A 14,633-nucleotide genomic window follows, 5' to 3' on the forward strand; every position below is an offset into this window, starting at 1 on the left:
ATGCACACAAGACGTATGCCAGACTAGATCTGAAAGAATATATATTAGTATAATCACTGATATACATTATGAAATACAGGATTTGGAAGATGAAGGAGTTTGGGATAAGATTGGGAAAGGATTTGGTGCAGTTGGAAAATGGTTTACAAATCTGGGAAGTGAAATCTTTGGATACATCCTAAAGCTGATAATGATTGTTACAATCTGTATCATTGTCTTGGTTGGGATGCTCTCGAGGATGCCACGCTGACATATTATTGGTGGCAACATAGTCTGATCACACCCCAGTGGGGATTTCCTTGACCCTTCCACAGTTTCAGCGACCGACCAGTCACTGGCGGTTCCGGGACACTCTATTGCACCGTCCGGACATGGTCGCTCAAATACAGCGAGCGCTCTATGACTACTTATTGCACAGCAGTAGCCCTGATACAGTCCTTTCTACTTGGTGGGAGGCCCTTAAGGCGGGAATTAGGGGAGAAGTCATAGCTATCTCTTCCGCTGACAATCCGGAGCGTAGAAAGAAAAGGGAGGTACTGACACAAAAGATCCGAGAATTGGAACAGATGCATCACACACTGGGGCTCCATGTATTTGGCACAACTAACTGCGGCGCAGGCACAGCTGGCTGCCTTTGACCCTGACAAGGCAGAATATGCCGGGATGTGCCTGCGACATTCCTTCTATGTTGGTGAAGATAAATGTAGGCGACTGCTGGTGCACAGGTTCCGGGAAGTTCGGCAGCGTGAAGGAGTCCAGGAGATTAGGGACCACACGGGGGCACTATGGTCAGATGATGCGGCTATCGCTCTAAGGTATTTCGCGATTTCTATGCACAACTGTATGACAAACAACCCTTAGAGAGGGTAGATTAAGATGCCTACCTAGCCCGGGCCCACCTGCCTGCTCTAATACTGGAACAGGCGACTCACATAGAGAGGGAAATTAACCGGAGGAAGTCATAGCAGCTGTCGCTCGTTTGAAGTTGGGAAAGTAGCCTGGCCCAAATGGTTACACCACGGCCTTCTATAAGTAGTTCTGCTCAACGCTTACCCCCCTGCTCACCCGGCTTTTTAACTCCTTTGCGACACCCGGGACAATCCCCTCCTCCATGCTAGAGGCGGCGATCACTGTCATACCCAATGTGGGGAACAACAGGGCGGCTGTGAGTCGTATCGGCCTATCTCGCTCTTAAACATCGACCTGAAGTTGGACATGGGAATCCTGGCCACACGGCTTGGCCTCTATATGCCGGGGCTTGTGGACCCCGACCAGGCAGGATTCATTCCACAGAGGCAAACGAGTGACAACACCAAGCGGGTCACGCATTTTATAGAAAAAGCCTCTTGTATCCCTGGGTATTACATGCTTTTAACAATAGATGCGGAGAAGGCCTTCGATCGAGTCCACTGGCCCTACCTCAAGCAGGCACTGATTTGCGTTGGCATGATAGACAAAATGCGGATGCATATTTTTAAATGTTACCGCTCCCCTACAACTAGAGTACTGATCAACGGTCACACATCCACCCCATTCCCTATCAGTAGAGGTACGAGGCAGGGGTGCCCCTTGTCGCCCTTGCTCTTCGCCCTCTACATGGAACCTATGGTGCAGAGTGTCAGGGATCATCCTCAGATTACAGGCATCCATTTTGGAGGGGTATACGCATACTATAAGCCTATATGCGGATGACGTCTTGGTCACTCTAGGGAATCCGTCGACCGCTTTGGGAATCTTTTTGGAGGAAGTGGACTCCTTTGTGAGTACCTCTGGCTTTAAGGTTAATCTAACGAAATCCACGGCGCTGAATCTCTCCTTGTCACCACAAGTGCGGGCAGACCTTCAGGCTCGACAACCCCTGCAGTGGTCCGATGATGTTGTCCCTTACTTAGGCATACAACTGGCTCCGACCTTGCAAGATATGAGGAGGGTCAATTATTTTCTGCTCCACACACACATTTGCACAGCACTGCAGAGATGGAAACATTATGCATTCCCGTGGCTGGGGCGCATTGCGGCTGTTAAAATGACGATCCTCCCCAAAATTCTGTACCTTTTTCAGACACTACCCTTACCGCCCCCGACAGGCTGGCTACAAAGGGTGCAGTCAGACATTTCCCTTTTCATCTGGCAGGGGCGTAAGCCGAGAATGAAACAGTTAGTTAGCTTCCTCCCACCCCACGAAGGGGGCCTTGGAATTCCAGATCACATGCCCTACTACCAGGCCGCCCAGCTACGACACCTAGTCAAATGGAGCGTAGCTAAATCAGAGAAGCACTGGCTTTTTCAGGACCATGCAGTAGCTGGTACATCTCTCATGAAAATTCCCTTTTTCCGGAAACCTCACCATCCACCCAATCGATACGCTTCACATGTGACAAGTACGACCCTTAATGTCTGGGATCGGATCAACACACGTCATGCTCTAATAACTTTCTGTTCCCAGCTTACATCTCTCTTTGATAATCCAGTCTTTAGTCCCGGGATGGGCCTGCAGACCGTCCCGCTGTAGAGAGACGCTGGCTGCCGAGCCTTAGGCCTATTATTTGACAAGGGTGATCTTATCCCCTTCTCGCAACTCAGGGTGGATTATGGTCTTCTAGAATCCGAACCAATGCGCTACCTACAGGTGCAACACTGGGCTATGCACCCTGGTAACCGAACACAGGCGACTAGGCTCCTTACCCAATATGAACGGTGGCTCATCACACGGTCTTCGGACAAGAAGCTGATCTCGGACTTGTATAAGATGCTCCTGTCCAGATATACCCACACTTATCACGCCGGGTGCGCACACTGGGAGAGGGGCCTGGGATAGAGCCTTATCTCCAAGGAGTTGGAGGGTGCATGTCACAGGGCATGACACACAGCAACACATGTCGGCCTAACGGAAACATTTACTAAGCCTGTCTACCACTGGTACTACACACCGGAGCAATTACACTAGGCTGACGCTACACAGAGTTCTGACTGCTGGAGAGGGTGTTGGAACTGATCCACCTTTTGTGGGAATGCGAACAACTCCAGACTTACTAGACACATACTTGATGAGGTCGATAAATATCTGGACACGGAACTCCCTAGGCTTCCTGCATATGTCTTATTGGGGGTACCAAATTTGCTTACTTACCCTTTGACATCTAGACGAGGGAAGCAGATAGCCATAGCCCTAGGTGCAGCCATCCAAAACATATTAACCCCTTCGCTGCGGGGTGTTTTCACCTGCTGTGCAGGGGGGAGGGGGGCCACGCGCGGCACCACTGTGCTTGTGACGAGCTCGGCTCGTCATGAGGCACAGTGGAGATGCACTCATGACGAGCGGAGCTCGTCACGACCACACCCGTTTTGGAACGTTGAACACAGCGGGGAAATTATCCCCGCGTGTGAACGTTCCAATGGTCATGACGAGCTGAGCTCATCATGAGCACAGCTCAACCGTGCCTCATGACGAGCTTAGCTCGTCATGAGCATGGAAAGTGTTGACACATTGGAAAACCCCCTGCATTCCTCCACACACAAGGTGGTACCAGCGATTGTGGCATGTGCTAGGTATGGAAAGAATCTCTCTTACCTTGGCCGGGAAAGACTCTTCCTTCAGTGACCTCTGGCAGCCATTCCTCGCTTTGTTAGCTCCAGAGTTTCGGGAGTTGTACTGCCTGAAATATTGCGCCTCTTGCACCTCACCACACCAGATTCTTCTACATAGACTGACCCAGCTTTATGTACGATAAACCGTTCTACACAGTGCTGTTTAGACGTAATGGACTGAAGGTGGGGTGGGGGGTGGCTCTTTCTGCATCTCCTTTCTTTGCCTTTTTTCTTTTTCCTTTTCTTCTTCTTTCTGGGTGGCGGGCGGGACTGCAGCTGTTATGTATTCTTTCTGTTTTATCAATGCAATTAGTAGTAGAACGATGGGCCCTGTGTGGCCCGATTCTTGTATGCCTGTTTTCTGCATTGCTTAATAAAAAGATTTAAACCTAAAAGTGACAATGAGCAATATCCTGAGATGTCTTTAGGGTCTCTGCCAGGTTTTGGAAATGAGGTTACTAGTGTCTGTATTGTAGTCAGGGGAAGACCGCCCGTTTCTAGGCTGCATTTCTCATGCTGTCTACTGAGTAGACAGACTAAAATTTATGTTTAATACATGGGTAGCTTAAAATAATGTGCTCCTACTGAATATTAGTGGCATCCCCCTGAGCACACCTTGGTTCCTTCCAAAATGGAAAAAAGGACTCCAAACTGTCTTTGCATGAATTTTCAAATTGTTGTCTTTATTCCTTCAATTTTTAGGATTCATTTTTCAAAAAATTAACTTAAGTTGATCCTAGAATTACCGTCATTCCAATCAATTTGCTCAAAATATATACTGTTGATTAGTTGCTCCTATGCATTTCGGGCCAAAAGTCCTTCCTCGGGGAGCATTTCTAAAAATCAAGAAGATTCATAACACATCTGTTTATGCATCACGTGATTCACATTGTATCATTACCAAGAACTATATTGACATTCTGGTACTATAGTGTGCAGCAATCACATGCAATTTCCATGTGTGTTTCATTTTTGAAGACCCCAGTGTCTTTGAGTGTAAAAAAACGCTATGTAAAAAACGCTGTGACAAAACCATGTGAACAAACGTTAAGAATTAGTGTGAATGCTACGTGACCGTAAACAAGAATCCTACTGAACTTACATATTTTTTTTTTTATTATGAATAAAACATAAACAAACAAGGCAATAAAAGCAGTACAGCTGGATATGTGCTCTGGGAGGAGGGAACGTACGCTACAGTTAATACAGATCATCAGTGCAAGGGGGGAGGAGCCGGGGGAAATCCGAGTTATAGTACATTGCAGCCTAAACAACATTAGGAATGTCGGGTCAGGGGGAAAGAGGAACATCTGGAATATCAGCGAGGGGTGGTGTACATATATCCCCCCGGTAGGAATTCCATTGGCCCCAGAGTTTGCCCCACTTCTTTGGTCTGCCGCGTGCCACATACACCGTCTTCTCTCTAAACATACACCAGTCCATTTTCTCCTTCCATGCCAGGATCGTAGGCGGTCTCTGGGAACCCCACAACTGCGCAATGTCTCTCTTGGCCACAATATTCCCATGGGTCGCCCACTGAGTCTGCGCCACATCATAATCAGTCGGTTCCCAAACATTCAACAGACAACGCCTGGCTTCAGGCAACAGCGCAACACCTGTGACCTCCTCCATCACAGCATGCACTTGATTCCAAAACACTACCACCTCCGGGCATTCCCAAATGATATGGAGGAAAGTACCAATTGAACCGCAGCCATGCTTACACAACCCATCCACAGAATAACCCATACGAATCAGGCGGGGGCCGGTCACATAAACCCGATGCAGGATCTTAAGTTGTACGAGTCGGAGACGGGCCGGAATCGCGACCTCCTTAGGTGAGGATATCGCCGATTGCCAGTCCTCGTCATCTAACTCTAGACCGTCACTGGTCCAGACCTCTCTGAGTCGCGCCAACAGGTCAACCCGATCGTTAATCAATTTCTTATATATCAGAGAAATAGTGCTGTCGGGAAAATATCCGTCAAGCACCCAATCTTCGAGCGGGGACGATTCCGGGATAACAGTACCTTCAGGAAAAACCAAACTCAAGGCGTGGCGAATCTGTACATAACGGAAGAATTCCTTGTCACTCAGCTCATATTCTACCTTCAACTCCTCAAAAGTCTTAATCCTACCCTTGGCCCAGAGATCACTTACCCTAGAAATACCGATCATATCCCACTTCTCAAAGTCTTTCAGATTAATAGAGCGGAGTCGCCCGGGTCAGTCGATCCTTCCATCCCATTGCCGCAGTCGCACAATGCCACACCCGCACCGCTATCTTAGTGGGTCCCGAAAGTTTCCCTCCATCCGATTTGGAATACAACGCCCTTTTATAGTCTCCACCCGGTAGCAGCCACCTATCCATCTCGAACGCAGGATTTAACGCAGGACCGTACATTCCATGGTTGATCGCTCCCAGCTGAGAGGCCCAATAGTATCGCCTAATATCCGGAAGTGCGATACCGCCATCATACCAGGGAAGTGTCAGTTTGGCGAGGGCAATCCACGAACGCCCATCCCATATCAACCGCCTCTGCAAACTCTCCACCTCCCGAAAATAGCTCGCCGGGATGACATCAAACGTGTTCTGTAGCGCGTATAAAAACCACGGCAAGGACATCATTTTAAAAAGAGCTGCGTCCCCGAGGGGGGACAATGGCAGTCTGCACCAGGCCACAACGTCAGATTTCAACCGTTGGAGCGGAGGAAGCAGATTACAATCGTAACGGACCTCGGGGTCTTACGTAATCAAGACCCCAAATATTTGAATCCCACCTGCGTCACCTGTATGGGGCAACCGCGCGGCAAAGAGGGAGTGTCGCCCGAAAGTATGTAGACACAAGACTTAGCCCAATTAATCATGAGGCCTGAGTTCCTTCCGAACGAGTTCAACACGTCAAACAATACAATCAACGACTTTCGAGGCGACGTGAGATACAACAAGATGTCGTCTGCATAGAGTGATATTCGATCCTCAAATTCAGGAGTACACTGAATACCCCTCATCGATGGCTCCCACCGCAGCCATGCAGCCAGGGGTTCCAAGGCGAGAGCAAAAAGAAGCGGGGACAACGGACACCCCTGCCGCGTGCCCCTCCCGAGAACAAAGGACGGAGAAACCCGACCATTCACCACAATCTGAGCCAACGGTTCCACATACAAAAGTTTTACCCATCCTATGAAACCAGGACCAAAACCAAACTTTGCAAGGGCGGCCCAGAGATACGGACATTCCACTGTATCAAAGGCCATCGTAGCGTCCAAGGAAGCCAAGATGGCCGGTTCACGCAGTGACGCTGCTCTCGCGAGAACGCCATGCAAGCGCCGCAAGTTCAATGCTGTATTACGATGTGGAATGAAACCAGATTGATCCGGATGGATCAGGTCACTGATAACTGTTATCAAGCGGTTTGCCAGCAATTTTGCAAGGATCTTGGGCTCCGCATTTAGAAGCGAAATAGGCCTATAAGATGCACAGCGATCCCGCTGCTTCCCTTCCTTGTGAATCACCACAATGGTCGCAAGTCTCTGATCACGGGGGAGGGAGCCGATGTCTCGCGATTCCAGGAACATATCACGAAGATACAGCGCCATTTTGTCAGGACGCAGCTTGTAAAGCTCGATGGAGAGACCATTAGGGCCCATAGCTTTTCCCGAACAGACAGAGCAAATAGCGAGTGCCACCTCGTCAACCGAAAGTGCTGCGTCCATCAGGTCCCTATCTGAATCCGACAAGTAAGGCAACGCAATATCTCGTAACAGCAGATGAGAATCTTCCTCTAGTCTATCGGAGACTGGGGAATACACATTTCGAAAATGTTCAGCAAAACATTCAACAATCTCAACAGGGTCAGTCACTCGCACTCCATCAGCTCTCTCAATCACAGGAACCACACGACTCGCCCTCTCCTTTCTGTCTAACCAAGCAATCAGTTTCCCAGCCTTGTCTCCCACATCATATAGCCGTCCTTGCTGCTCTCTACTCATGACTCTAGCAGCGTCCGTCACCAATGCCCTATAATCAAGTTGTTTGAGATTGAGGACATGGACCCTATCATGGGTGATACCCAATTCCAACTCCCCTTCCAACTCAGCTATTTCAGTCTCGAGGCAGACCACTGCCTCATTTTTGCTTTTCTTGGCACCAGCGATTAACGATAGCGCCTGCCCGCGGATGACCGTCTTGAAAGCCTCCCACACTGAAACAGAAGAGGACACAGATCCCTCATTCTCAGCAAAATACAGATCCAGAGACTTGACCAATTCTGCCCGGGTTTTGGGATTGCGGAGATACCAAGGATTAATCGGGGCCACTCGACCCTCAGCCCGCATCCTCGTGTCTATCGAAAGCCACAGTGGGGAGTGATCTGAAATACCCCGAGCCAGGTGTCTAACTTCCCTAACTGACAAGACCTGTGCTGCTGGCATCAAGACCTAGTCAAGTCTAGAGAGACTACCATGAGCACCAGAGTGGAAGGTGTATTGCGCCTGTCCCGGATGCAGTAGCCTCCAGCAATCCACCAGTCCCAGCGTCTCCAGAAACCCACTCAGCCAAGACTGTGATCCCGTAAGGTCCCTGGGGGGGTAGCGGTCCTCCCTGCCAGAGACAACAGAATTGAAATCTCCACCCATCACCAGAACGCCATCTGGAAGTCCCAAAACTATTCTCCCCAAATCAGCAAAAGTCGTAGTCTGCAGACCAGGAGGGACGTATACAGAAAGCAGTGAAACAGTCTTCCCCTCCCACCTAACAGTGATAGCAGCATAGCACCCCCTGTCATCGAGGATTATGTCATCTACTTCCAGGGGGAGGGAGTTCTTAACTAGAATATCCACCCCTCTAGAACCAGTAGTGAATCCGGAGTGTGCAGCAAGACGATATCCTCGCCGATTCATAGCATGGCATGTGTTTCCAATCAGATGTGTCTCTTGCAGTAACACTACATCAGGGGAGAGGCGTCTCAGTAATTGCAACACTACCCCACGTTTTATCCTATCCCCCAACCCGTTAACATTCCAACACAGTATCTTCAACCCCCTACCCCCATCCCAGAAGAGAATGCTGAACCAACCCCACAGCGAACACAAACCCCAGATCCATAAGTAAAACAATACGTTGCCTTGAGAAAAAATAAAACATACTCAAACCCCCTCCCCCGCCCCCTGATAAACACCCGATGCAACCCCCCCCACCCTGCACCCCTGCGTTAGACTCAAAAGCCACCCCAACTTGCAGTGTGCCTGTCGCCCTAACATTAACTAGTCTACAAAAAGAAACCCAGATGAGGAAAGAGTCACATTCCCCCCGCCACCCCTGGGTCTCCCACCATAAGTAACGTAAATGCATAAGTCATCGAACCACAGCTGCAAGTTATGTACAATATCCGGATACTAGGAACCACTGCTCATTCTTGTTCCAACGGGCCACCTTCAGCTCCTCCAGAATGTTCCGAGCGATCACGCTGCGTAGGCAATGTGTCAAGCCAGTCACTCACTCTCTCAGGGCGGTCACAGAAAAACGTCCGAGCCTCGTATTCAACACGTAGCCGAGTTGGGAAAAGCATCGCGTATTTCATACCCATGTCCCTCAGTCGTGGTTTCACCCCCTGAAATTCCATCCTTTGCTTCTGAACGAACTGGGTGAAGTCTGGGTAGAAGCTCACAGTAGTGTTTTCGAACTTCGTTGGGCCGCCCACCCGCGATGCCTGCAGGATAGCGTCTCTATGCCTGAAGCTGAAAATTCTGGCGATAATAGGCCGGGGAGGGGCACCCTGCTTCGGCTTCCCACCCGGCACTCGATGTGCACGTTCCACCGCAAAGAAGTTGCTCAGGCCTTTGGGGGCGAGATGATTTAGGATGAGGTCCTCCACAATGAGGTCTACAGTTGGTTCTTCCGATTTTTCAGGGACCCCAATAATACGTATATTATTGCGTCTGGCCCGACTTTCAAAATCCTCCAGCCGACGAGCAAAGAGATCATTGGAGAATCGTAGATTGTGAACCTCCGTCTGTAAATCGGACACATCAGTCGTAAGGCTGGAGGTCTTCAAATCTAGGGATTTGACCTTTTCGTTAGTCTTTGATAAGTCCACCCTGATCAAATTGACGTTGATTGCCACAGTGTCAAGCTTAAGGGCCAGAGCCTCGTATTGCTGGCCAATGGATGTCTTCATACTGGCAATGGCGCCCATGACGTCTTGTAGAGTCAAATCATCCGACTCGGCTGAGCCGTCACCTGCCTCCACCAGAGTCCTACTCGCACCACCGGGGGACCCTTTAGGATGGGTATAGCGATCCATAACATTCGATTGAATAGTACCCCCCGGTGAATGGTCTTGGTCTTTCGCCTCTCGCCATCGGGTTTGCCCGCCATAGTGGGTGTTGCGCCCCAGAGGGCCCTTTGAGACCTGGTAAAAATGGCTCCACATGATGCAACCAACGAGATTTCCAAAAGCGAATTTCAGCAGGATATCACCATGACCATAAACACTCCGCCGTTGGCATACGATAAAGTTGCGGGGCCCGGCTGCAACCCGGGGCTAGAACGGTCCTGAGATAGGAGGAGGCTGAGGGACCAAAAACGAAACCGAATGTCAACTCCAAGGTGGTGAACAGAGCCCCGCAGGCCGCTGTTGTTCAACTACCACCTGGGCACCATAATGACTCGAGCCCGGGGTAGCTCCATGGAGCGGGCCACAAAAGTTCAGATTATCGTAGTTGCGGTTCCCGGAGTCCAAATCGATTTCTGAAAGCAGCTATTAGATCAGCTGGGTTGCGTCTTCAATAACCCATCTTCGTAATCAGGATAAAGTTCAGGATAGATGCGGGAGGTGGCAAGGGTCCCGGGAGCTCTAACTAGGATCTTTGCCGTTCGTCCGATAGCCGCTATAACGTAGTTAATTACGAACTTACTGATATTTAGTTGCGAAGAGCAAAGCTTTCAAGTTTATACGGACGCTGGCGGCATTTCCGTGTCTCCCGCTATGGTTTCTGGTGATAGGCTCCTAGAGCGCGGTCACATGATATGAGACATAAAGACAACAATTTGAAAATTCATGCAAACAAAGTTTGGAGTCCTTTTTTCCATTTTGGAAGGAACCAAGGTGTGCCCAGGGGGATGCCACTAATATTCATTAGGAGCACATTATTTTAAGTTACTTGTGGACGTCTAAGTACGGGAGCCGCCACCCGTGGAGCACCCAAAAAATCTTTTAAATTCTTCATTAAAAAAACCTTAAAGGAAATTTGGAGAAAACTATATTAAAAAAAAGCTGTGCACCTGCACAATTCTTTTTGTCTTAATTACATTGACCCACCCAACGGATAGGTAGCACGCAATTCAACCATATTAACAACAATACAACATGGCATATGAGGAAATCTCAAAGAGTACAGAAGCAAGAGCAGACACCTTCGCATTTGCGGAGGATGAGGCATCTAGAATATATGTGTTGATTCATGAAGAGATAGCACAGTCATCCACCAACCGGACCAAGGTGCAAAACGTAAGGCAGCTACTATACCTATCCAAAAGAGAAATCAATCAAAAAGTACACACTGGTACACTCATCAAATATCACAAGGTGCAACGCATACCCTGCGGCCTAAGAGTCTCACTAAAACCATCTTTATGCAAAAACTCAAAATGGTTTCAAGAGCGGTTGTATGCCATCCTAAATAAATGCTCTTTAGATTTGATTTGATTAATTATAAAATAATTATCGAGTATTCTGGAAGACTTAACAAAGGAAATAGTGGAAGTCTCAAATGAACTCACCAACATGATGTCGGCTGAAGATTGGACAAAAATTTAGAGGAAATCAATGAGCAGATTTCGAAACATTCCCAAGTGGTCAATGAGAGGAAAATCTGAGAATTTATGAGGGATACCCTCGATTATAAATTAGGAGAGGTATACACATGGGCGGAAATCTATGGCCAAAGAAGAAGAAATCGTCCTGATACTGAACAAACTGATACCTCGTCATCTGGAAGTGATACATCAGGTAGACAACAAGCCGGCAGAACGCGTAAAACAACAATGGCTCAAGAAATGTCATCTAGTGAACTCTCATCAACAACTGCAACTCAAGCCTCTACAAGTTCATCTTTTTTAGACCAAGGCCATCAGGAAAAGGGAAACCCAGGAGGGGAAAAAGGAAAAGAGCATCCCAATACGAGGAGTACCACATAACCGAAAAGAGACAAAAAGAAGACAACCCCGAAAGACAATTAGTTATCAACATCTCTGACTACATTTTGGCTCCGAATGAGATCAAATTATTGCAGAAAGGGACGTCATTTGTCTATTTTCATTTTCTCAGATACGCGGAATTGAACTTCAAAAACATGTAAGTACAGTAAGATTCTTGTTTACGATCACGTAGCATTCACACAAATTCTTAACGTTTGTTCACAGCGTTTTATCACAGCGTTTTTTACACAGCGTTTTTTTACATTTAAAGACACTGGGGTCTTCACAAATGAAACACACAAGGATATTGCATGTGATTGCCGCACACTACAGTACCAGAATGTCAATATAGTTCTTGGTAATGATACAGTGTGAATCACGTGATGTATAAACAGTTGTGTTATGAATCTTCTTGATTTCTAGAAATGCTCCCCGAGGAAGGGCTTTCGGCCCGAAATGCATTGGAGCAACTAATCAACAGTATATATTTTGAGAAAATTGATTGGAATGACTGTAATTCCAGGATCAACTTAAGTTACGTTTTTTAAAAATGAATCCTAAAAATTGAAGGAATAAAGACAACAATTTGAAAATTCATGCAAACAAAGTTTGGAGTCCTTTTTTCCATTTTGGAAGGAACCAAGGTGTGCCCAGGGGGATACCACTAATATTCATTAGGAGCACATTATTTTAAGTTACTTGTGGATGTCTAAGGACGGGAGACGCCACCCGTGGAGCACCCAAAAAATCTTTTAGATTCTTCATTAAAAAAACCTTAAAAGAAATTTGGAGGAAACTATATTAGAAATAGCTGTGCACCTGCACAATTCTTTTTGTCTTAATACATGGGTAGCACATAAATGAGTTGTCTCCCGTTTAAGGTTGAGATTTATCTATTTGCAAATACACAATGTTTAAAGTTAAGTACATACAGAGCATGCATAATGGGTAACTGTGTATTCTGATCTAATATTACCATTGAGGGGTTTTGGTGATGTCTTTGGCTTTGTAGTTTATAAATGTCACCAGAAGTCTGAGATGACAATGACAAGGTACATATTATGTTTTTTTTATATTACAAGCTGTTTCATTGAAAGTACAGCTAGCTATCGGCATTGACTGGAATTAAAATTCTGAGGTTTTGTTTATCTGTCACAAGTACATTCTTGATAAAACAATTGGCAAAGGTGAAATTAGTGGATTTATGTGACTCTGCGGCTTCTGAGTTAATAGCATAATTATAGACTTAAAGAATTCGCCACATAATTTCCAGAATATGCAGATTTCACCAAAATTGTTGTTTTTTGCTCAAATGGATGAAAATAATACCGCCAGACAAAGTGCCACATGATTAGCATTTTTTGTCGCATAATTTTAATAACCTTGGTCCTCCAAGCTGCATAATCCTAGTAGCCTGGACAATGTAAAACCTTTACACAGTGGTGAAAAAATCTGTATTTCACACCAATCCATATTTCACAGTTCCTTAAAATATGTGGGTTTAATATCATTGCTTTTTGTGCCATAAACACACCAAAACATGTAATAGATGGATTTTTACTCTAAGATGTAACAGCTTCTCACTAATCTCTATTGTACCTATCAGAGTGGAGCGGAGATCGTGGTGGGTCTGAGTATCTTTTTTAATGTGGTATTTTCTGCCATATGAGGTAGTGTTCAAAGGGAAAGGGGCCATATAAATTCGTTCTGGACACTACGATGAATCTTTTTGCAACATGGAAGTGTAGAGGGGAGAACATCAGCAACGCACAATCAATTTAATAGTATTACTACTTGATACATAATAACCAAAGGACAATTGAGTAAGGTTAGTTAATTTATTGCCAAGCCATAAATAATTGAACATAGAGACACCTCAACATGAGGGTATAAAAATACAAAGTAATCAGCATAAAGCTAAATCTATACACCCAGTTCAAATGGTGCAACATGAATTAGTTCAAGAAGAGAATACCAACAATCAAGAAACATGAGCCCACATTTCCCTGCATCGAGGGTTGATGAATGGAAAACATACAAATCTATCCCTACTCTATCGCTAGTGTTTGGAGTAATGTAGAAAAAAGGGTCAGGCAGATCAGGTCGATTACCCCTTTTCAAGGTTTGCCCGGCATTAGCCGCCTCTCACCCAACTCACGGTTACCAAATAAAGAGGCAGGCGCTGGAGACTGGAAGGCAGGAAACAGGAGTTTATTCCGACGGAGCAGAACACGTCAAATCAGACAACAGGGTATCTTCTCGAGGTGCTCTAACCGCATCTCTGAGGCCTGGCCTCTTATACACAGGTTTATGGCTTTATTGTATAAAACATGTTCTTGTCAATACTTTGAAGTACGGAAAGGCATCCTCGGAATCTCCGCTTCAAACCCGTTCCCACACATATTTACAGTGAAAGTCCCCACCCCGATCTCAGTAGGTGATGACTATTGCGCAGCTGGATATCCCGCCAGTTCCCGGAATGTGTGCGGCTGATCGGATCTCATGGGGTGGGGGCTTTGACCAGTCATAGATTCTTTGAAGAGGGACAGCTTCCTACTGTAAGGGGCAATAAACTGTATCCGCAGGGCTAGGTGATGGCCTGGGATCGGGCCCAGAGGAAGGGGGTTCATCAAAGGATGTGTGATCATCAAAGGGACGGAGGGAGGTGTTAGCCGGGTACGGGATGTGGCTCCGAGGAAGGGCCGCGCTGAAGGGGTGGTTTATGGCCCAAGCATGTGAGAACGTGGGCTGTCAGCGCGCGGGGGATGCTTGCGGGGTCAGAGAGGGAGAGAGAGAGAGAGACGCGCTGGCTATCGGCAGTGGGCAGAGAGGCCATGGCATTCAA

Source organism: Lissotriton helveticus, chromosome 4_1, assembly GCF_964261635.1.
Source record: "Lissotriton helveticus chromosome 4_1, aLisHel1.1, whole genome shotgun sequence".
In the NCBI taxonomy this organism is placed as follows: Eukaryota; Metazoa; Chordata; class Amphibia; order Caudata; family Salamandridae; genus Lissotriton; species Lissotriton helveticus.